This window comes from Tiliqua scincoides, chromosome 9 (assembly GCF_035046505.1).
Source record: "Tiliqua scincoides isolate rTilSci1 chromosome 9, rTilSci1.hap2, whole genome shotgun sequence".
NCBI lineage: Eukaryota > Metazoa > Chordata > Lepidosauria > Squamata > Scincidae > Tiliqua > Tiliqua scincoides.
Genome location: NC_089829.1, coordinates 15960368 through 15984142, shown reverse-complemented (window position 1 = coordinate 15984142; position 23775 = coordinate 15960368). Strand labels below are relative to the sequence as shown.

Here is a 23775-nt window from a genome sequence, read left to right as displayed (position 1 = left end):
AAAACACGCAACCCCCACCCACAGCCTGATGTGGCCAGTCAAAAGTTTCAACAGAGGGTCTCTCCAGTGGGCAGTACGGGGCTGTGAAGATGGGCGCATGGGCTCCAGCCCATGACCTAGACTCTGTCTTCTGATCTCTGAAATGTGGGTGTGTCAGGTGCTGTTGGGGACAGAACCAAGGTCAGCCTAACATCCATACCGGGTAAGATGGTGGAATGCCTCATCAAAGATAGGATCTCAAAACACATAGACGAACAGGCCTTGCTGAGGGAGAGTCAGCATGGCTTCTGTAAGGGTAAGTCTTGCCTCACGAACCTTATAGAATTCTTTGAAAAGGTCAACAGGCATGTGGATGTGGGAGAACCCGTGGACATTATATATCTGGACTTTCAGAAGGCGTTTGACACGGTCCCTCACCAAAGCCTACTGAAAAAACTCCACAGTCAGGGAATTAGAGGACAGGTCCTCTCGTGGATTGAGAACTGGTTGGAGGCCAGGAAGCAGAGAGTGGGTGTCAATGGGCAATTTTCACAATGGAGAGAGTTGAAAAGCGGTTTGCCCCAAGGATCTGTCCTGGAACCGGTGCTTTTCAACCTCTTCATAAATGACCTGGAGACAGGGTTGAGCAGTGAAGTGGCTAAGTTTGCAGACGACACCAAACTTTTCCGAGTGGTAAAGACCAGAAGTGATTGTGAGGAGCTCCAGAAGGATCTCTCCAGACTGGCAGAATGGGCAGCAAAACAGCAGATGCGCTTCAATGTCAGTAAGTGTAAAGTCATGCACATTGGGGCAAAAAATCAAAACTTTAGATATAGGCTGATGGGTTCTGAGCTGTCTGTGACAGATCAGGAGAGAGATCTTGGGGTGGTGGTGGACAGGTCGATGAAAGTGTCGACCCAATGTGCGGCGGCAGTGAAGATGGCCAATTCTATGCTTGGGATCATTAGGAAGGGTATTGAGAACAAAACGGCTAGTATTATAATGCCGTTGTACAAATCTATGGTACGGTCACACCTGGAGTACTGTGTCCAGTTCTGGTCGCCGCATCTCAAAAAAGACATAGTGGAAATGGAAAAGGTGCAAAAGAGAGCGACTAAGATGATTACGGGTCTGGGGCACCTTCCTTATGAGGAAAGGCTACGGCGTTTGGGCCTCTTCAGCCTAGAAAAGAGACGCTTGAGGGGGGACATGATTGAGACATACAAAATTATGCAGGGAATGGACAGAGTGGATAGGGAGATGCTCTTTACACTCTCACATAATACCAGAACATCCACTAAAATTGAGTGTTGGGCGGGTTAGGACAGACAAAAGAAAATATTTCTTTACTCAGCGTGTGGTTGGTCTGTGGAACTCCTTGCCACAGGATGTGGTGCTGGCGTCTACCCTAGACGCCTTTAAAAGGGGATTGGACATGTTTCTGGAGGAAAAATCCATTATGGGGTACAAGCCATGATGTGTATGTGCAACCTCCTGATTTTAGGAATGGGTTAAGTCAGAATGCCAGATGTAGGGGAGGGCACCAGGATGAGGTCTTTTGTTATCTGGTGTGCTCCCTGGGGCATTTGGTGGGCCGCTGTGAGATACAGGAAGCTGGACTAGATGGGCCTATGGCCTGATCCAGTGGGGCTGTTCTTATGTTCTTATGTACTGCCCCATCTGAGGAGTTACTAGGGTTACAGGGTGGGACATCCCCTCCTTGGGCAGCAAAGTGATCCCAGGGACTGGAGTGACATGACCCACCCATCCTCCTTCCTTGGAGATGCTTCCAAGCCTGCCTCAGGTAGGCATTTAGGGACACCCTCATTGATCTGCAGCACACCTGCCCCACCTCCCTTGGCTGACAGCCACTGAAATATGCCTTAATTTCATGATCAGCCTATGCAGTGAATTTCCCTGTGCAGAATTTCAAGAACATGCAAACCCCAGTGCGCCAGCAGCACTACTGCAACCAATGTGCAAGGCGCCCACAGCCCTGCCACCCTGAAGCTGCATACCCTTCTCCTCCCTGGAGTAGCAGCTGAGGAACATTTGTGTTTGTGTGCGCTCATGTTTAATTCAAGGATGGATCTGGTGGATCACACACACAATGAGCTACTGCTTCCTCAAAACTGCCTGCATCAACTAATTTCAGTTAATTAGTTATTTGGATGGTCTAGTTATGGAAGGTGTTTAAGGAGCATCTCCCCCAAAATATGCCTTTGATGTTGAGCATGGGAAACAGAAACATCAATGCAACCCCAAGGTCTCTGCCCCTCAGCTCTGCTCACTTTCACACATTCAATACCAAAATATGCCTAGGATGGTGAGAATGGATAGACGGGAGTTCTTTTCCCTCTCACACAACACCAAAACCAGAGGACACCCACTAAAATTGACTGGTGGGAGAGTCAGAACAGACAAGAGGAGGCAGGGCTTTTTTTTCTAATGGAACGCGGGGGGACGGAGTTCCGGCACCTTTTTGCAGGGGCCCCTCCCCTTTGGAGGCATTCCAGGAGGGGGGGAGCAAAATAGAGGCATTTGCTGGGTGGGTGCTGGGGGGTGCAGGGTAGGCGGGCGCCTGGCCCCTGCCTGACCGCACAACGACCCCCTCCTGCCCCATCTCCAAGCTCTCGCCTGAGCCCAGCCTGCCTCCCCTCCCCCCGCGTTCTGCTTCCCAGCGCAGCTTCCAAGCCGGTGGAGGGCGCGGGGGGACATGCACCGACGCTGAGGAGGAGGACGGACAGCCAGCCAGCCAGGGAGATGGGCTGTGGCACCCACGGAATGCCCAGGTACTGGCTTGGCGGAGGAGTAGGGGAAGGAAGCTGGCTGGTGCAGCCCCGTGCCAATCTGCAGCATGAGCCTAGGCATGTCTACTCAGAAGTATGTCTCATTGTGTTCAATGGGGCTTGCTCCTGGGAAAGGGTGCATAGCCTTGCAGCCTGAGATCCCAAGCATGTCTACTCAGAATTAAGTTCCATTGTGTTCAATGGGGCTTACTCCCAGGAAAGTGTCATAGCCTTGCAGCCTGAGTAGGCAGGCAGAGGAAAGGCTCTGAGGCTGCAGGCCTCTCCACACTTTCCTGGGAGGAAGCCCCATTGACTCTAATGGGACTGACTTCTGAGTAGACAGGCACATGATTGGGCCCTGAGGCTGCCACCCTATCCACAGTAAGCCCCATTCACTAAAGTGGACTTCTGAGTAGACATGCATAGGATTGGGCTCTTAGGCTGCAATCCTAGGCACTTTCCTGGGAGTAAGCTCCATTCACTAGAACGAGACTTACTTCAGAGTAGACATACCTAGGATTGGGCTCTTAATCCTGGCAGAGATATATATCTGCACCCGTTTTCACATGCTAAGGGCAGGTGAAAAGGGATTCTACGTGTATACAATGTGCTGTCCAGCCTTGCCGGAGATCCTCCTCGTCCTTCCCCCACAAGCATGCCCTCTGCCAGCCAGCGTTTGCAGCTCCTCTCCAGCAATGCACAGCAGCTGCTCAGGGCAGCAGAGAACATACAATTGCATGCCAAGCGCCTTCCCAAAGACACAGAGTATTCTGATACCTGAATTAAACCATATTTAATCGCTTGTTTGCAAACGTAGCTGTTTCTATGTGCACCTAAGGACCCCTCTCGTGTAAGAATTCCTTTTTTGTTCTTAGTCCCACAGTTGCTTAGAGTAATTTTATTACATGGAACTCATGTAAGCCATTTTTTGGAATCCATTCACTGCTTCCTCTCCTCGAAGTAGTGCCACACTACATACTACATGCTACAAGTGCACCTGTACAGTATTTTTTATGTGTAGAAAAAATAGCTAGGGGGAAGGGGATGTGGAGATAGACAGCTCAATCCTATGCGTGTCTACTCAGAAGTAAGTTCAACTTTAGGAGGGAAGCACATAAAAATATTTTATTTCTCCAATAAAAAATGGTTTAAAAATAAATAAATAAATAAATAAATAAATAAATAAATAAATAAATATTAACAAGTTGTGAGTTCCTGCACCTTTTTATTTACAAAAAAAGCACTGAGAGGAAGTATTTCTTCACTCAGCATGTAATTACTCTGTGGTACTCCTTGCCACAGGGTGTTGTGATGGCACCTGGCCTAGATACCTTCAAAAGGGCTTGGACAGATTTATGGAGGAAAAGTCCATCGCAGGTTACAAGCTGTGATTACTATATGTGACTTCTGGGCTTTAGAGGGAGCCTCTCTATCTCTGAATGCCAGATACAAGGACGCAGCGACACGACGCAGGGATCTTGTGGTTTTGTGTGTTCCCAGAGGCATCATGTGGGCCACTGTGAGATATAGCAAGCTGGACTGGATGGGCCCTGGGCCTTACCCAGCAATGCTATTCTTCAGTTCTTATGTACATAAGTTACACAGAGTGAAGACATTTGCATATCCCCTTTATCTTTACATAATTCAGCCATGCAAGCTGAATCCTAAATCTTTTCTGCTGGCTTCACCAGTCAGGAGAAAAACATGGAGCCATGCGGGCTGCTGGAGCTCTGTTCCCTTCCCCCCCCCCCCGAGAATCTCATTCTGTCTTTGGCTTCAAGGGACCATCTCCACAGCGATGTCCTTTTCAAATGAAAGCTGACATTCTGAGGAACGTGAATGCTTGGCCAACACCCCATTCATGACTTTTCTGCACTTCTGCAGAACCGCAGAAATGCACGCACACACCCTTTGTCCTGCCCAATGGCAGAGCTGGCCACAGCTTCTTCTGGGGATTTCTGACCTTTAACCACAATGGGACCCCAGAGCAGGGCAAGTTAGAAGGGAAACAGACATTTTCAAAGCCTAGAAATAAAGACATATCCCAATTATCCTGAAACGAGCACTGAAAATGTAATGCTGCTGTGAAGGATCTCATCTTTGCCCCAGCATCAGTCTTTCTCCTCCTTTTCCTTCTGAGTCAGAGAGAGAGAGTGAAAGAGAGCCCTTTCATTAAGGAATCAACACAGATGATAAGCCTCGGCCTCGAAAAGCACCAGCTCAGTGCTTCGCACGGTCCAATCAAGCTGCTTGAGCACAAATCCCTTTTGTTCACACTGCTGATTCCAGCCCTGTTACATGACTAACTCCATCTTCTCCTCGAGTGTGCCGTCATGCCAGTCTGGAATAGCAGTGGTACATTGCAGCGGCATCTCTAAGGTTTAACCTGAAGAAACAGACTCCATCTCCCTTATAGTTATCTCACTTTGGAGCTGAAAAAAGCCTTGTCCACTGCCAAGGAGGGATTCTGCTCTTGAGGGATGGGACTAAAATTATTGCCAAGCTACTTACAAGCCCAGATTCCAATGACAACTTATCATCACCGTGTTACTTTATTTGAGCCTTTTCTCAGGTTTCTTCTTTCAAGAATAATTTTCTAATGATGCAAACAGCAAGAACACACACAGTATGGACCATAGTCAGTTAAAAACATACAACAAAACACTTATGGACAACTGGATCTCCTCCTCTCCCCAATTCTGTTCCTTTATCGTTGCAGCATTTTGCTCTGCTCTGCATTCAACGCCTTCTCCGTTCTGGTTTAAGAAGCATCATGGCTAAAACCTATTCTGGAATTGGAGCATATGCAGCTTGCCACAGCTTGTGGCTCCTTCCCTTGATTAACCTTCAGTTGATTTTCCCTTCCCTCCCATATCACCAGTATGCACGTTGACTGACCCAGCCAAAAGGCAACCTTAATGTGATCAGAGGTCTGACTGTGCTGAGATTTGTTTTCTGCCATGCCTCACGGATGCACCCACCAGCTCCTGAGCACCACACTAAACAAATTTGGAGGCACTCACACATGGGACCAAATCAAAGATGCTGTTCTGAGCAGCTTTGGCACTCCACACCTGGGCATCTCGGAGGGAAAATGGGACAGGAAGGAGCAGGCAGAACGGAGAACAAGCGTGCAACATCCAAAGGAGAGAAGGATGCCACTTCGGCACAGGTCCAGCTCATGCAGAACTCCCAAATTTAAGGAGACATTTTAGGGAGGAGAATTTCTGGAGCGTCCCTGGTGCTCTCCACTATTTGAGGAGGGTCCTCATCCCACCAATGGCAAAAGAACCACGAGGATCTTCCATTCCACTACAGAGCTCCTTCAGAGGCTCCACCTCCTTCAGGGCATTAAGTGAGGCAGTGGCAGAAGAGAGCCTGGGACAGTTCCCAAGAGCAGCAGAAGACTCTGACGTCAGCAGCCCTACTGGGTATACCTGTAGAGTCCAGACCCAGATGTCCTAACCTCCCTCTTGTGATGCTTACTGGGGAGGTGTGGGCCCCCTGGCTCAGCTTCCTCCACGCACTCCTATGACCCACTGCACTCCAGCAGCTAATCTCACAGAATCCCAAGTGCTGGGCTTGGGATCTTCCAACTCACTCAGTACTTTGTGTCTGGGTTCAGAGGCAGCCAACAGCAGGGAGTGGCTGCTCCTCCTGCTCTGCAGGCTTTATACTGGGAACTGGACATGGGTTCAAGCAGCCCACATGGGCCTGACTCAGCTGGGTTCTTCTTCTGAATGCTTCTGATGCCCTGCCCATCAGGTGGTTTCAAATGATTTGGATGAACCTGGGAAAGCAGGAGGAGGAGCAGTTTCTCATAAATCCCACCCTGGCACTTTTATGCATTTCCTTATCATCCACACATTTTATGGGCTCCCCCCTCAGCATTTACTAGCTGTTGAGATCTGCTCTATTGGTCTGCAGCAGACAGTCGTTACAGTGTCATGGGGCCCCAAATAAATGGTCGAGGGTGGCCACCACACCTTTCCCCAGACAGGTTTGGAACTAATGATGCCCAAGCTGGTGGAGGAGGAGGAAATCCAGTGTGGGGCTTGGGGCAGCTGCATTCCCCTCTTGCCTGACCTGGAGCAGCCTGGGCAGGTTGCTGAACTCATGCACCAAACAGGAGCAGGCGTGCACCAAACGGCCACTTGCTCATGCTGGACTTGTGCTGCAGACCACCCTCCTGGAGAAAGGATCACTCAGGGACGGAGGGGCATGCACTCTTGAAGCTGCGCATGATGTGTGCTTCTGTAAGCAGGGCACCGGAGAGGCACTGTTTCCCTGCAGGCAGACAAGGACCCAAAAGGGACCCTCTATTGCCTGCCTTGTGCTGTGCCGTGCAGTCTGTCTAATGGGGTGGCGACAGTTGAGCTGCTTTTGCTCCTTCATCACTTTGTAGCAGCAGACTGAAGAGTTACACGTCCTCCCTTCCTCTCTCCTCTTAGGTTAATGGACAGTTAGTCCCACCAGGGGGGAGCCCCACCCAGTGGCATTTTCCAGGAGGCAGACTTGGCCCCCCAAACTGCTCCCAGGCCCAGTTTCAGTTCTGCAGAGCTTGGGACAAAGGCATGGCAGAAGGAGAAGGGCCTGGGTGGGCATCAGGCACTTTCTGGCCCTGAATGCCGGACACCCCAATCCTGTCACAGAAACTCCAGGAGTCCTGCGACAGTAGCCCATGAGCCTGCTTTTGCACAGTAAGCAGAAACCCGGTGCAAGCAAGTGGTTAAAAATGCAAAAGGCGGTACGTTTTGATAAGGAAAAATACAGCTGCAACAGCTGTTTGACTCGTGGCTGCAGCTTCATCAATGCTAAGTGGTCAATAAATCAAAGCTGGCATGGTGTGGCAGTGGTATTGCTTCCCCGGCTCCGTCATTAATCTCGTGCCAGGCCTCATGAAAAATGAAGGAGAGAGGCTGGGTGCGCGCAAAAATGTATACATTATCCAGAGACTCATAATGGGCTGTAATGGCGCTGTGGACCTCCCAGCACGGGCGCCAGCGCAGAAGCGCATGCGCCCGCTGGCATCCTCCTCGGCTCAAGCCCGTAGAAATTAGACAAGTAAATCAGATGTTGCTGCATGCCAGTGCTCCTCTTCACACCATTTAAGGAAGGAAGAACTCCCCCTCCCCAAGGCCCCAAACAAGCCAAGTGCCTGGCCCAAGCTTTGAGAAAGCAGCATCAAACATAGGGCATCTGTGTGCTAGGTAAAAGGGCATCGGAGCAGGGAATGAGCAACCCATAGTGTCAAGCATCTCAAGGACTAAGTAAGGCAGAAGATGTGCTCCTTCTCCCCTTAGGGAAAGGTAGTTCCAATGCCTTTGGGCAAGAGCGTACTTTTCAATAAAAACTTTGGCTAAACTACCCTTGTCATCAATTTGTTAGCAAACAGGAATCCCTTCTATTAACACAAGGCATGTAGACACACAGAAGTAAACAGCAGTGAAGGCTGAAGGGCTCAACTTACACAGATCTCTGAGGCAAAAAGTGAAAGTGTCCTCCAGGTCACTCACATGGCCTTTCTCACCCTGAGGCCCCCTGGGCTTGCCTCTTAGAGGGGTGGCAAACAGCAAGGAGTTAAAGTTGTTCTTTAAGGGGGACCTTAAAGAAGGCTTGCAGCCCAGCATCCCTTTGGCATTCTAACTCCTCTTGGTGGGCCTGTTGGCACTCCAAGCAAGGGTAGGAGGGTGGCCAGGAGTTCCTGGGTAATTCTTGGACTGACTGCTGAGGTGACCTGCTGTTTAACAACAGACCACATATACAACAGTGCTCAAAGCACAACAAAGAAGCTCTTAATGACGCAGTCAGGTCTCCGATAGTTACACAACAAAGAGACTCTTAATGCAAAGAGGCAATCAATCTCCAGCAGTCTTGCAGCCAGCAAGTGTCTGGCAGGGAGTGTCTGTTTACACAGCAAAGTCATTAGATTAGGCTGAATGTTTGCTTAGCGACATAATCAAATAACAACAGGGATAAGAGAACGTACCCCCATTGTTATGTGGCGCACACCTGTAATTACAGATATATTCGGTTTATTGTTTATAGAGAAGATTTTGTTCCTGACTGCGGCTACAGGTGGTCCATTCTCTACCCTTTCTGGATGGTCTGTGAAGGAGCATCCCCCAAGTGAGCACTGCCCCATGCAGCCCCATGCAGCCTCACTGCCCCATGCAGTGAGCACAGATGCAGTCAATACTTCAGCCCTCTCTGGAAGTTTATGGGAGAGTGCTTGCTCAGCAAGATAATTTGCCAAAGGTGATCTTATTTTTTCTGTGGGTCTCATGGATCACTTCTGAGGGTTTCATGGACCAGTTTGGCGACCAGTGTTCTAGGGCAGGGGTCGGCAACCTTAAACACTCAAAGAGCCATTTGGACCCGTTTTCCGGAGGAAAAAAACCTCAAGAGCCACAAAACCCTTGACATCTAAAATGAAGATAACACTGCATCTTTTTTTTTTTTTTACCTTTATGCTCTTATAGGTCCCATTTTAATAATAGCCCCCTCTTGTAGCTTTTAGTTAGTTTTATCATACATTCTTGCCCTGTGTTTTCAGACGCCTGGTCCTCTATGGTGTTTTGTCTGATTCCAAGGCCATTCTCTGCCTGGAGAATTATGCCCACTTTAAGCAAATTAGCTCCCCTTCTTTCCCCCAACAAATGACCCTGGTTCTGCCCTGCACTCCTGCTGGACCCCACCTCCAGGGTAGCTTGCCTGTTCAACCTGCAGAAGTCCTCTCTCCTGCCAGCAACCTCCCACCACTACAGCAGACCCTGGGTCATCAGCAGGTCTTGGGCACAGCAGCCACACTTCAAACTCCAGTGTCTCCAGCAGTCCATTAGTCACAAAGTCAGTCAGAGTATCCAGGGCAGAGTCCAAAGTCAATAAGCCAAGTCACAGTCCAAGGTCAGATTCCAAAGTAAGTCAGTCAAACCACTCAGAGTGTCAAAGTCAATAAACTTAGTCAGTCTCCTCTCCAACCTGCACTCTTTCTACAACCCACACCCCCTTCCTGCCTCAGGTGCTCCTTATATCCCTGAGGGCCCTATTGCCTTCAAGTGGCTGCAGCTGTGCAGCACACTCTGCTGGATGCCCAGGCCTTACCCTTAAAGGGGCCACTGCTGACACCACATCTACCTCCTCACCAGATCTTCCAGGATTCCAATATATATAGTGCTTCTGCCCTGCCTGCCTGTCCTCTCTCACTCAGGCTGCAACCTCTCAACACTATCCTGGGAGTAAGTCCCATTGACTACAATGGGACTTCTGAGCAGACAAGTTGGTTGGAGCTCTCAGGTTGTAGTCCTCTCCACACTTTCCTGGGAGGAAGCCTCACTGACTACTTGTGAGTAGACCTGCATAGGAGGGGGCTGAGGCTGCAGCCCTCCACACCTTCCTGGGAGGAAGCCCCACTGACTACAGCGGGGCTTACTTGTGAGTAGACCTGCACAGGAGGGGGCTGAGGCTACAGCCCTCCACACCTTCCTGGGAGTAGCCCAGGGACTACATCAGGGCTTGCTCGCTAACAGACCTGCTGAGGCACAGGCTCCCACTCACCTGTCCTTGTGCTTGGCCTTGAGCAGGCTCCAAGGCTGCAAACCCAGGCACCCTTTCCTGGGAGTAAGTTGTAATGGGGCTTACAACTGAGTAGTCACGCAAGGGAGCAGGCTCCAAGGCTGCCATCCCAGGCACCCTTTCCTGGGAGTAAGCTTCATCTGCTGTAATGGGGCTTACAACTGAGTAGACACGCATAGGAGCAGGGTCCAAGGCTGCCATCTCAGGCACCCTTTCCTGGGAGTAAGCTTCATCTGCTGTAATGGGGCTTACAACTGAGTAGACACGCATAGGATCAGGGTCCAAGGCTGCCATCTCAGGCACCCTTTCCTGGGAGTAAGCTTCATCCGATGTAATGGGGCTTACTCCTGATTAGACACACAGGATGTCTCCTCTGCTGTCGAGGAAAAGCCTCTCCTTGCACTGAGTGGGGACCTGCTCAGGGAAAGGCGGGCTGCAAGGGCTCGCGATGGCTGGAGAGGAGGGCGTCCTGCTGGAGAGTTGGGGAAGGGAAAAACAGGGACGTGAAGCCTGCAGAGCAGGCAAAATTGAAAAGGGAAACCAATGCGGGGCAGGTGGGGGTGAAGGGAGAGGAGGGCAATGAGCTCAGGGGGCAGAGGGAAGCAGCCTGCCCTCCCAACACAGGTGCCTCCTGTCACCCCCTTTGCCACTTTCACCCAGAGGAGCCGCAGCAGACAGCTGAAAGAGTTGCATGCGGCTCCAGAGCCATGGGTTGCCGACCCCTGGTCTTGGGTTACCAGATACAAAGTGGGTCAGAGTGCCTATAGCTTTAACTATTGTATAGAAGAGGGAATTTGGGTAGGTGCAGCTCAACATGGAAAAGTTAAAAAAGTGCACCTGCCCAAAACTTTTGTCTATTCCTTCCCAAGAGCACTTTCTCTCTTCATCTTGATACCTCCAAGGAGGAAGATGTGCTAGCTTGAGCTCCCACACTCACAACCATTCCCCCCACCCCACGTGCACACAGGAGATGCAGCATTAGGGCTTCCTGTTCCTAAGTTAGCCTCTTTTCCCATTGTGTAGATCAGGGGTCTCTAAACTTTTCAGCCAAAGGGCCGCATAAAATATCTGGCACAGTGTTGAGGGCTGGAAAAAAAAAATTAAATATAAAATTTAAATAAATACATTACAATTGGAACTTAGATGAATAAATGAATGAATGGGCTCAAATGCTCAGGACTTCTCCAAGCACCAATACAGCCCAAAAGTGTAATCACACACTTAAATAGACCCCCATTTCTCCATCCCACAAGCACAACTCTAGTTGTGCTTGGTCAACTGGGCCAGAGGCTCTCAGGGGATCAGAGGCTGGCCGCGGGCCGGACAGAGGCTGGTCGCAGGCCGCATCTGCCCCCCCGGGCCGGGGTTTGGAGACCCCTGGTGTAGATCCATGTAACTTACTATGATCTGCGAGCAAAGATCATTTTTCCATGGGAGGGAGTTTCTACTGATTACTCTGTGCCCCAAATTATCCTCCTCCAGCAGCTGGAGCTCCCAGGCTTCCTCCCTTTGAAGGGGGTGTCTCTGATGTGGGGCTGTTGCCTGCTGCTGTCAGGACATTAGGAAAGCAAAAGGCTGGAAGAGAGGACTGAGCACATGGGAATGGGGACAGCCTTAAGGCATTCCATGGGTCCTATGGCAACCCTCTTTGCTTCTGTCCAAATGCCTGAGATTTCCCATCGGATGCACCTCCACACTTACTTCTCACTTTCCCATCACGTGAAATTGGGTGTGAACTCCAGTTGCATTAATTTGTGTGAAGCATGTGGGGAGCATTTATTACAGCGCAGAAAAATCTGCACCACCACTGAACCTGGGCAGCTCCAACAAGGTCTTCCTTTGTGGCAGATACAGAAAGGTGACAAGCCCTGAAGTCCTCCGTTTGCTGGTACTGCCTTGCCAGGCTGCGGCCATCCTGAGACAGCTTAGCTCCCCACAAAATGCCGCTCTGGTGCATGGCTGTCTTTCATCCTTCATCTGGATAAAGAGCCCATAAGATAAGACGAGGCTTCTAAGTCCCGCCTGTTCTCCCCACACACTAATTGAAAAAGGTCTCATTAATCTCTTTCGGGCCCTCTGCCGAATCTGCATAAGGAACAGCTCCAGAACGGGCTGCTCCTGGATAACGTATGCTGTGCTGAGCTTCATTCCCAGAGTCCCTGCAGCAACACATTTCTGACAGGGTTGACTTCATAATGTGTGTGAGATGAACATCAACCAACACAACTTTGGAGGGAACTGCTTCCCCTTCTGCTGAATGCTGAAGGAGACTTTGGGCAGAAACACCAGGTAGGACTCCTTCCCGCAGCCCAGTTGGAGATGCTGCTGTTTTCCTATCTGTTTTCTGGCAGCAGGTGATGTCGCTACTGGTGAAAACTGATGTGAGGATTGGCCTGGCAGCCAGATGACCAGTGGCAGCCAGGATGGTGTCTGGATAGCCTGGTGGTCTCTCTCAGTGAGGAGGGTGGCTGCAGTCCTTGGAGCAGAGTGACAGGAGGTTGTGGCACCAGAATGGCTCTTGACCCTGCTCAGTTCCCAGGCCCAGTGGAACGCTGGACCGTGGCACTCCAGCCTCTCTCTAACCAGCTGGGAGACCCGCACCCCGTCCTGCAGCCCTAATATTCTTCAAGACATGTGAGTTCCGAGGGCCCGGCTGTCCTGCTGATGCCGCAGTCTGAGTGCAAGGTCCGTCAGTGGCACTAGCCCAGCAGTATGTCTTGGGAAGCTGAGGGCACGAGTGAGACAGCCATCCTCTGCCACACATCCGCCAGCACTAGGAAACTAGAATTAGGCTGCCTTGGACTATGGGGGCTCCGTTTTAGTTAGCATGGATAACAGCTCTGCATGGGCCTCCCTTCTAGTGATTCTCAGCTGCCAGGGTGGTACAGCGGAGAGCCCTGGGCTTTGATCCAGGAGATGCTGGTTCAGCCCACTCCTCAGCTATGGCAGGTGACTGTCTCTCTGTGTAAGCTCCTTTCATTTTTCAACAGTTGACTTGGAAAGCTGATCAGAGAAGGGCCAGGATGAGGGTGGGGGTGGGGAGCTGCTCCGCTTCCAGCAGAACAGTCTGCCATGGTTCCATTTCGGCCCTGGAAGAAACCCCTAGGCAGAGACGTTGCTTCATGCTTGCTGGAGGAGGGAGACCACAATCCACATTTAGACTGTAAGCTGGCTGGGGCAAGCAACTGTTTTCCACTCTCATGTGTATTGATGGCACCACCAAAAGTGGTTAACATTCTGAGGAGACAAAATAGTTCTGTGCAAAATGTGTCATGAATTTATTAGGATTCAGTTCAAGGATTTATGTGCTGTTCTGAGTCCCAGCTAAGGGCAAATTTATTGCAATTCATTTCCTCAAGGTGTGGTGATGGCCACCAACTTAGATGCTTTAAAGGGCAATGAGATGCATTCACAGCTGTGGCGGAGAGGTCCATCAATACCCTTGATGCCCAAACCTCCAAGGTCAGGGGCAGTCTGCCCCGCTTGTGGGTACCAGGCTGTTCCCTGCTGGAAACAGGATGCTGCACTAGATGGGTCAACCTCAGCCTGAGTTCAGTGCAAGGATCTCCTCTGTGTCTGCCTCTCTGCCATGTGTCCAGTCAACAATTGCTGTCCAGCCAGCTTGCCCACTTGGCAATGTGTGGCCTTCTGCTCGCCCAAGATATCCATCATCCAGCTTGCCTCTGTGCTTTTAACAGATGGACCAGCCAAGTTTGCTCCCACCCCCACCATCCCTGTTGCTCAGAAATGCAAATGCTATGAAGCCAGCTCCAAGACCAGGAAGCAGAGAGTGGGTGTCAATGGGCAGTTTTCACAATGGAGAGAGGTGAAAAGCAGTGTGCCCCAAGGATCTGTCCTGGGACCAGTGCTTTTCAACCTCTTCAGAAATGACCTGGAGACAGGGGTGAGCAGTGAGGTGGCTAAGTTTGCAGATGACACCAAACTTTTCCGAGTGGTAAAGACCAGAAGTGATTGTGAGGAGCTCCAGAAGGATCTCTCCAGACTGGCAGAATGGGCAGCAAAATGGCAGATGCGCTTCAATGTCAGTAAGTGTAAAGTCATGCACATTGGGGCAAAAAATCAAAACTTTAGATATAGGCTGATGGGTTCTGAGCTGTCTGTGACAGATCAGGAGAGAGATCTTGGGGTGGTGGTGGACAGGTCGATGAAAGTGTCGACCCAATGTGCGGTGGCAGTGAAGAAGGCCAATTCTATGCTTGGGATCATTAGGAAGGGTATTGAGAACAAAACGGCTAGTATTATAATGCCGTTGTACAAATCTATGGTAAGGCCACACCTGGAGTATTGTGTCTAGTTCTGGTCGCCGCATCTCAAAAAAGACATAGTGGAAATGGAAAAGGTGCAAAAGAGAGCAACTAAGATGATTACGGGGCTGGGGCACCTTCCTTATGAGGAAAGGCTATGGCGTTTGGGCCTCTTCAGCCTAGAAAAGAGACGCCTGAGGGGGGACATGATTGAGACATACAAAATTATGCAGGGGATGGACAGAGTGGATAGGGAGATGCTCTTTACACTCTCACATAATACCAGAACCAGGGGACATCCACTAAAATTGAGTGTTGGGCAGGTTAGAACAGACAAAAGAAAATATTTCTTTACTCGGCGCGTGGTCGGTCTGTGGAACTCCTTGCCACAGGATGTGGTGCTGGCATCTACCCTAGACGCCTTTAAAAGGGGATTGGACAAGTTTCTGGAGGAAAAATCCATTATGGGGTATAAGCCATGATGTGTATGCGCAACCTCCTGATTTTAGAAATGGGCTATGTCAGAATGCCAATGCAAGGGAGGGCACCAGGATGCAGGTCTCTTGTTATCTGGTGTGCTCCATGGGGCATTTGGTGGGCCGCTGTGAGATACAGGAAGCTGGAGTTGATGGGCCTGTGGCCTGATGCAGTGGGGCTGTTCTTATGTTCTTAAGTGGCTCTTCTCCTTCCTTCCCTAGCACCCTGAGGTGGTGACAGAACAAGAGCAACAGTAGAGATTTTCATTTCGAAGCAGAACTGACAGTCACACAGCTCTCCAGGTTTGCCTCAACAGGAGGTGCCAGTGGAAAACACAACTTTGGAATTCAGGTGGTGCCACAGCCCTTATCTGGCACAAGCTGGCGGCTCCATTTCCCCCCCTCATTAATGTCACAAACCATTCCATGACAGTGGAGCCAGCTAAGGAACGAAAAGTCAAAGGGATGAGCTGTGGAGCACCAGAGCTTGGCCGACTGCGACTCAGGTGCAGCTCAAAGACAGAGGAAAGGGTTCGGCTGAGCCGGGACAATCGCTGGATTGGGAGGAGCGAGAACACTGGAAAGCTCCTTGCCATGTGAGGGAATTATCTTGATCTTGTCCTGCCAACAGGTAAGTAAGCATTCTTATTCCCATACTGCCTAGGAGGAAGACTGAGGGGCAGGGACTTGCCTAAGGACATAGCTTGGAAGTTTATGGATCAGGTGGCCTCAATCTGCAGCTCAGGCTGCAATCCTACACACACTTTCCTGAGAGTAGGCCCCCGTTGAGCAAAGTAAGACTTACTTCTAACAAGACACGCATAGGATTGTGCTGAAAGTCTCTTAGCCACAAGGCTACACCGGCTCCTTCACTGTTAAGGTGGGATGTGACCCAGGGTTTGCTACTGGGGGCCTCCTCTGCTCAGTGGGGCGGACCCATGTTGCTGCAGAAGATCCTTGTTGAGCTTGCCTGTGGTACTGCTATTTGAAGAGTGTCCTCAACATCTAATTTTCCCTCCTTGGGAGTTCAATTCACCATCCTTCACATGCAGTGGGCTGGATCCCTCACTCCCCCCAGAATGTTTCTGTGCCAACACCAGTAGCCCCTTCTCCCCTCCAACATTGCGCAAACAAAAAGAGGAATGTGCTTGTAATGATCCCATATCCCCTCAATTCCCAAGCTGCCCCACCCACTTGCATGCATCTCTGGGAGCTCTGCTCAGCCTGCTGTGTGACTTCTTCAGTTCCCTGCAACAGTCTGTCCTCTGTATAAAAGAAATGCATGAGAAGCTGCCATTGTCCATAGTCTATGCCTACCCACTGTAGTAGGGAAATGGCCACTGGGTATTGCATGATGGTGATCATACATTGAGACACATGTGCACGAGAGACCAGACGAACCTCCACCAGCCTTCTTCAGAAATGGAACTTTCACAGGCTGGGGGGGGGGGGGAGGCACTGAAGGCCAGCGGTTCACACTGATCCTATTTTCATCAGGAACCTCAAAAGGCAAAGACTGCCCTCACTAAGCAGAAGCCAGCTGATCAAACATACGAGTGGTGGAACACAGGTGGGGAGACTCCAAGAGCGTTGCACTCCTGCTCCTTGGAAAGAGGGTTGGTTTCAAGAGTCCTCCCTGCCTCCACTGGGGATTGCTGTTCACCCCTCGGGGACCTGCCCCTTTCAGAACTGGAGAAAGAGAGTGCGAGGAGGCTCAAGGGATCTCGAGAGGTGGCTCTCCTTCTGGAGTGGATCCGGAGGCACTTGAGCTCGAGTGTTGAGACTGAAAGGGCCTCCATGGGGCCTGTCACAACTGGGGTGAGGGCAGAGGCACTGCTGGGCCAGTCTAATGACAAGGTAGAAAAGTACTGACATGGAGGCAGAGCTGAGGATTTCTGAAGACTCTTCAAAGGGAACCACTCAGTGCTGAGCAGGGCTGCTGCAGGCTGTACCTGGCAACAGGGCTGAGAGTTTCCTTTCAAGGATCTTTTGGTGGTGACGAGTTGTGGCAATAGGGAACGTCAAAGCCTCCTTTGAGATGACGTGGTACCTCCTGCACATGAGTGTATGCTCCCCTCTTCGTGCCCTGAAGGAGGCACCTGCACCAAGGCCTGGCTCTCTCAGCACCACTGTGGCACCTTGCCAGGAGGAGGAGCTGCCAGGTTGTTCTCTCCTGCTCTTCAGCGCCTCCACTGCTAGTGGTCAGAGGAAGAAACTGCAGCTACCAAATCACCAGAGATCAGGGGACTCAAAGTGCCAACAAGACTCCACTTGGTCTTTGAATGAGGAATCGTGGAGGGTCCCCAGAGCAGAGTTTCAGCACTGCTGGGCTACAGGAGCAAAACAGCGAACTGTCACTGTGCTCTGGAGGCTGGACAGGAGTGTCAGGAAACTGCAGATGAGATGGAGTTGTGGGTCAAGCCAGTCTTCCCTGGCAGATGCCCACAGACCTTCTTCCCATAGGCCAGCCCAAACTGAACTTAAATGAGGCCACCCCAAGGTCTTCCCTTCACTACAGACAGTGCTGCTGACTCCAGGCAGACACTACTTTATGTAAGGAGTAGAGTACGCCACTAACAGGCGAGATAACCCAGAAAGAGAGCAGTATGTGCTGAACCCAGAGTGGAATATGGGGACGATTAAAGTTTAACAAGGGAATGTTTGAAGTTGGGGGGGGGGAGCGGGGAGGCTGAGCACAAATCAAAGGGCCCTTTAGGCTTCTGGCATCCGCAGAATCCAAAGAAGCATCTTAGACAGAGGAAACACCGAGGAATATACAGTTACCTGAAGTCTTTTAGTTAACAGGAAAAGAGGCAGCTGAACTGTCCTTTGCAGTGTAAACAGCCCCCTCTCCAGGCAGGCAGGCAGGCAGGCAGGCAACTGGAGAGTCCCTGGCCAGCTCAGCTGCTGGAAAGCCACAGAAAAAGGCTCAGAAGAACGACTGCCTTGCTTGCTGTGTCAGGCCCAGTGGGCCAAACTCCTCCAGCACCCTGTTGCCAAAGATTCCTCCATGGTTCCTCCTCTGGGGGCAGGCAGAGGTAGGCAGGCATGGCTCCTTTTCTGCGCTGGCCCTGCATGGTCTGGTTTGTTCCAAACGGAGCCAGGCCTTTTTATTGCCTTGCTAATCCTGCTCCTGACGGGGACCATTAGGGTGCAACTGAACGCAAAGCAGGGCACAATATCCTGCTGAGTAACAGAAGTGCATAGGTAGCCCCAGGTTGAACTCCTCTGACCACATTTTCATACAGGGGGAACCCCCCCTCACTGCCTGTGAATAAATATTTCATCACAACCGAACTACAGGTGTTAGCCAAAATCCTCTGTAAGATGCTGGGAACGGGACTGCTTGGCAGGCTCTGGGATTTGCTTCCCCCCTTCCACTAGCTGCATGGATTTCATTTCTCAATTTCGGTTTCTAAGCCTGTCTGCCTGGACCAGCCCAGTTTAAGCCTATTGCCTCTGCTGCCCACTGTACTGTCTCTAACCCCCTTTTTGTGGGGCAGTAACAAAAAACACCAAAGTGGGGTGTGTGTGTGTGTGTGTGGGGGAGCTCTCCATTTGATCCTGGTGTTGAAATGCAAATGTGGCTCAGGCCAGGGTCCCCAAACACTTGAGACGGGCACAGAAGGTTTCTTTTTCTGCATCAAAATCGGGGAAACACTTCATTCTGTCACTCAAAAAGGAGCACATGCACACAAACTCATGATCAGTTGGCAACTCCAGCCCATGGAAAGGCTCCTGCGCTCCTCAAAGCTGCATGGAAGAAGATTTCAGGAGGGTATGGCTGTTTCTTCCTCATGCTCTGGCAGTGGTCAGAGAAGCCACTCCTGGCTAAACCTTCCCTTAGACTTGACTTGCAAAGGTCCAGGATCCTGCTCATGGCTCAAACCTGCCAACCCTGTTTGATGCAAGAAAGAGGGTGGGATGGGGGATGGTCCAGGGTCCACATACAGCAGGCACACATCTCCCAGAAACTTTTGTTTGGCAACCTTCGGTCTCGAAAGACTATGGTATAAGCCTACAGCACCCTGTATTCCCAGGCGGTCTCCCATCCAAGTACTAACCAGGCCTGACCCTGCTTAGCTTCCGAGATCAGATGAGATCGGGCATGTGACTTGCTGATAGGTAGTGTCTGCCAAAATCCCCCAATCCACATATTTCAAGGGTCCAGGGGTTCTGTTTCCAATTACTTTCAGTACTATAATCATCACTATTATCATTATTGCACTCTCTTCATAACAGACTTGGCCTTACCTGCAAGGAGCCTCTTCCTTCATTATTGGAGCTGTTTAAGGACTTTAGAGGGGCAAGGCAATTAGGGCTGGTTTATCCAGTCTCCAGATTGGGATGCCATGCCCTCTCCCTGGATGTAGGATTGGCAAGCATGACACAGCACACCAAATGTTGACCTTGGGGTAGGAAGGATCTGTGTTCAAATTCAATATGAGCCTCCCAGCTTCCCGGGCAACCTCTGGCTGAACACTACCTCACAGGGCTGTTGTGAGAACAAAATTGAGGGAGAGGCATGTGCACTGTCTTGAGTTTCTGGTATGAAGAGTGCCATGTCATAAGAATTCAGAGGTAGAATTCTTGCACTCTGCTGGTGCTCAGGGGTCGTCTCCTCCTTTCAGGGCTGACACTTTGCAGAAGGCCTGGAAAACTGGAGAGGGCACTTTGAGATCTCACTGCATGTTCCCCCGTCCTGCAGCTCCTCCTTTCTTTAAAACAGACATCCACGTCAGGAGGCAGTAGGAGAAAAATGGACCCTAAAAGTGTTATCAACGTGAATGATTTTGGTGGCGCCTGTTGCTGAACAGCTCTCACCCTTCGGAGCTGCAGACAGGTAATAAAGCCAGTGGAACTGACAGAGGGCGAGGCAGGGGTGTTTTGACAGATCTGCATGGCCCTGGCAGCTGACACTCCATTTCACCCAGGGGCAAAGTGAAGCTGCAACAAGGAGGTGTCCACAGATGCAGTGACCCTGAGCCAGCCAGTCTGGACCGTTAATCTGAAGCCAGTTGCTCTGGTGCTTGAAGAAGAGGGGAGAGGAGGCGAGGGGGCAGGAGACCCAGAGCTGAGCCCCAGGACCTGTTGCAAGTCTCGAGGTTCCTGCATTGGGGCTCTCAAGCAGTGGTGCAGTGGCAGATCTTAAACTTCAGGAGTTTGTCATGAGCCCCCTCCCATCATGCCCCACAAAGCCAATACAACAAAAAAGCAAGACTGAATGTCTTCATCTGACTGCTTCTTTCTCCTTCCTTCTCCTGCCACTTCTACTCTGAAACTTCTTAGACCTCATCTAACACTCCCAAACTCTTGGACTGAGCTGCAGTAGTTTAAAACAACATTTATAAACACTGAATAATGGCATTAAAATATCCCTGACAAATACAAGAGGCACCTTCAAGGGCCCGCCTTGGCAGGTTTCTTCAGGAACCAATTCTGCTGTGTTTGAGGGGGCTCCCTCCCAGGGAAGCTTGGCTGGGAATGCCCTCTCACCTGCCCCCCCCCTTCAGCAAAGGGATCAGTTGGCCTCCTGCAGAGCTTGGTGCTTCTTCTTGGAGAAAAGTGTCAAGGGCAGCACCCCAGCACTCCTGCCCATGGTGGCTCTGCGTTTCCTGTGGGGAGAAGCCCCACCCTGCACATGCCCGATCTCGTCTGCTCTCGGAAGCTAAGCAGGGTCAGGCCTGGTTAGTACTTGGATGGGAGACCACCTGGGAATACCGGGTGCTGTAGGCTTATACCATAGTCTTTCCAGACTGAAGGTTGCCAACCAACCTTGGCCACATCCCTTCTCCCAAGAGCTGATGTAGTTGAGTGGCCAAGAGATGGAGCTCTGAATCAGGAAGTCCCCAGCTTGGAGCTCATGTCTGCTGTGAACCCACAAGTTTGGACCTGGCAAGTCTACCAGGAAAGGGGGCTTTGGAGGCTTAGAAAAGAGATGCTCCAGGGGTGTGTGATTACCAAGGTTTATAAAACCTCACTAGTTGTGCAGAGGGTGGGTACAGAGAAGCTTTTCTCCCTCTTCCATAACATCTAGAACTGGGGAGGGGTGGCCATCTCAAAGAAAGGAAGCCCCCACTCAGTGCATTGCTCCTTTACAGATGCTACTGGGTGTGCTGACAGCCATTAGATGGCTTTAGACCAGGGGTGCCCAAACTTTTTGGCAGGAGAGCCACATCATCTCTCTGACACTGTGCTGGGGGTCGGGGGGAAAAAAGAATTAATTTTCATTTCAAATTTAAATAAACTTACATAAGTTTACATAAATAAATATATTAGAGATGGAACTTATATGAATGAAGGTCTTGCAATAGCTCAAGGCCTATCAAAGGCCTTGCACAAAGCAAGGCTGGCCTTTCCTTTGCTGCTGCATCACAGATGTGAAACGGCAAGCAGTGGAGGGAGCTGTCATCCCACAGTTCATGTGAGAGGTCAAACAGTCACCCTCACACTGAGAGCAGTTGCATCAGGCTAGCACAGGCTCCGGCAAGTCTCAGGAGGGCCAGAGGCTCACTGGAGACTGGGGGCTCCCCAAGGGCCGGATTGGGAGTCCCCAAGGGCCACAAATGGCCACCGGGCCTGGGTTTGGGCATCCCTGCTTTAGACTGATTGTTAGAGAAAGGGGGATCTATTATGGGCTGACAGGATGGCTATTTGGAACCCCCCTGTTCAGGAGCAGTACACTTTGAATAGCAGTAGTTGAGTAGTTGAGCAGCAGCAGTGGGGAAAAGGCATTCCTGCTTCCTGGAGGCACCTGGTAGCCACTGTAGGAAGTAGTTGCTGAAGTAGATGGACAAAGGATCTGGTCCAGCCTCAGCCCAGCTGCCCCCCCCATGAGATAAGATCACCGATTTGCCTCACAGAAATGTTACATCCATTACTGAGCTGTCGTGTGTTGTTGTTGGCAACCTTCAGTCTCAGAAGACTATGGTATCGCGCTCTGGATGGTGGTTCTGGCACAGCATCTAGTGTGGCTGAAAAGGCCGATTTGGGAGTGAGTGGAGTGCACTGATCGCACAAAAGAGAGTTGCATAAATGACAAGTATTACTCTTGAGATAAAGATGAGAGTGCACCTGAGCATGGGCTAAGAGACTTATCCTACCAGTTGACTGGAAATTCAACATCCTTTTGAATCAGTAGGAGAGGAGGATGTAGAGCCATCCAGCCCACCCTCAAAATATCCCCTTTGGCAAAACTGCTCAGTCTGCTTCACTCCCACAGGGAGAAGCGACTACATCTGACCACATTCAGTCGGTCTCTTCTCTGATGCTCCTTCCTCCCTTCTGGCTGATGTTTAGACTGCAAGCTCCTACTGTCAGAGACCTTCTCTATTTCTGAAGCTAGCTGTCCTCTGAGGGACTGGTATCCCCCACACCTGTCTGGCATTTAGAGGAAGGTTTCCAGGGTGGAAGGGGCAGTTTGCAGATGGCGCAGAGACCTGGCTCCTCTCCATTACGCACTTCAGCATTCCAGTGGCCACTTCATATCCAACCCAGCCATTGCTCACTACTTGCTCTTCAATTCTCTTTTAGCAAAGCAATAAGAAAACCAACCTGAAAACTTTCCTTCCAACACCTGCTCATTGAAAGTGACACCTGCATACCTCACCTCAGTGGCTTTGTGGCTGGGGGGGGTGGTTAGGGGAAAGAGGGGAGAGGATGTGGAGCCCATCCAGCTCACCTCTGTCCCATCAACTTGCGCTCCACAGAGGTGCCAGCTGGCGGCCTGTGGAGAGCTAATTAAGGGCAAGTTCTCACCTTCCCTCCTCTCAGTTCTCACAGATGGCAGCTCACATAAGGGCCAGTATATCATCCACTGTTGTTCCCACACAGGGATCAGAAAGAAGTGTTCACATGAGGCAGAAGAAGAGGGCACAGCAGCTCTTCAGTTGGATGCAGCAGGGCAAGTAGAGGGCCCCCAGCAGATGCAGCAAAGGAACGTACTGACAAGAGACAAGTTCATGTTTGTATCACATCCCTTCTGTGAAAAGCACCTGATGGTACTCATGGCAACCCTTTTTATTCCCACAACAAGCCTGCGAGGTAGGGCTTGACCAAGCAACAGCAACTGGCCCAAGCAGGAGCCTCCCATCTTTCCCCATTTTGTCTGTTGCTTTCGTGGGTCATGTCACCACTTGAAGATAATGGAGATGTTGTTGGATACATTCTTTTACTGTGTGCTGCCTTGGCAATTTCATAGAACTGCAAAGCATGGCCGGTGTTCTGTACATCAGTAAAGAACACATGGACACATCCACCCTGGCTCTTCAGTTTCTCTAAAAAAATTCCTCCTGTCTTTCCTCCACAAACACAATCCAGTGCCAGGCGCCTTCTGCCCTCTCCTGGGAGCTGCCCCTGCCTCCCCCCACCCAGGCAGCCCTGCCTGGGCTCCCCCTCCTGCCTCTGCGCCCCCCACTGACCCCCCACTGGAAGCCCACCCACCTGGCGCCCCCACCCCTTGCCAGCCACACTCAGGGTGGCAGGAAGCCAGGAGGGGAGCCTGGCTGCTGTCAGCCACACTCACCATATACAGGACGTAAAGGGCGCACAGCGCATTACGGGAGCAGGTGAAGCCCCAGCACACCATCTTCCCAGGCAGGAGTGGCCAAGCCCCCCTTTCCCTCCCCTGCAGCACAAAACAATCTCCCGCTCCCCCCAAGGGGAAAGCAGCAGCAGCCCATCCTGCCCCTT

At 51.0% G+C, this 23775-nt stretch overlaps 1 protein-coding gene and 1 pseudogene across 1 annotated transcript in view; one reads left to right on the top strand and one right to left on the bottom strand.

The window, feature by feature from the left end:
• Positions 1 to 23775, bottom strand: part of LOC136660346 (calmodulin-binding transcription activator 1-like) — a 627764-nt gene that overhangs the window by 81192 nt on the left and 522797 nt on the right. The gene's annotated exons all lie outside the window — the stretch shown is intronic.
• Positions 20698 to 20820, top strand: LOC136660900 (5S ribosomal RNA; annotated as a pseudogene).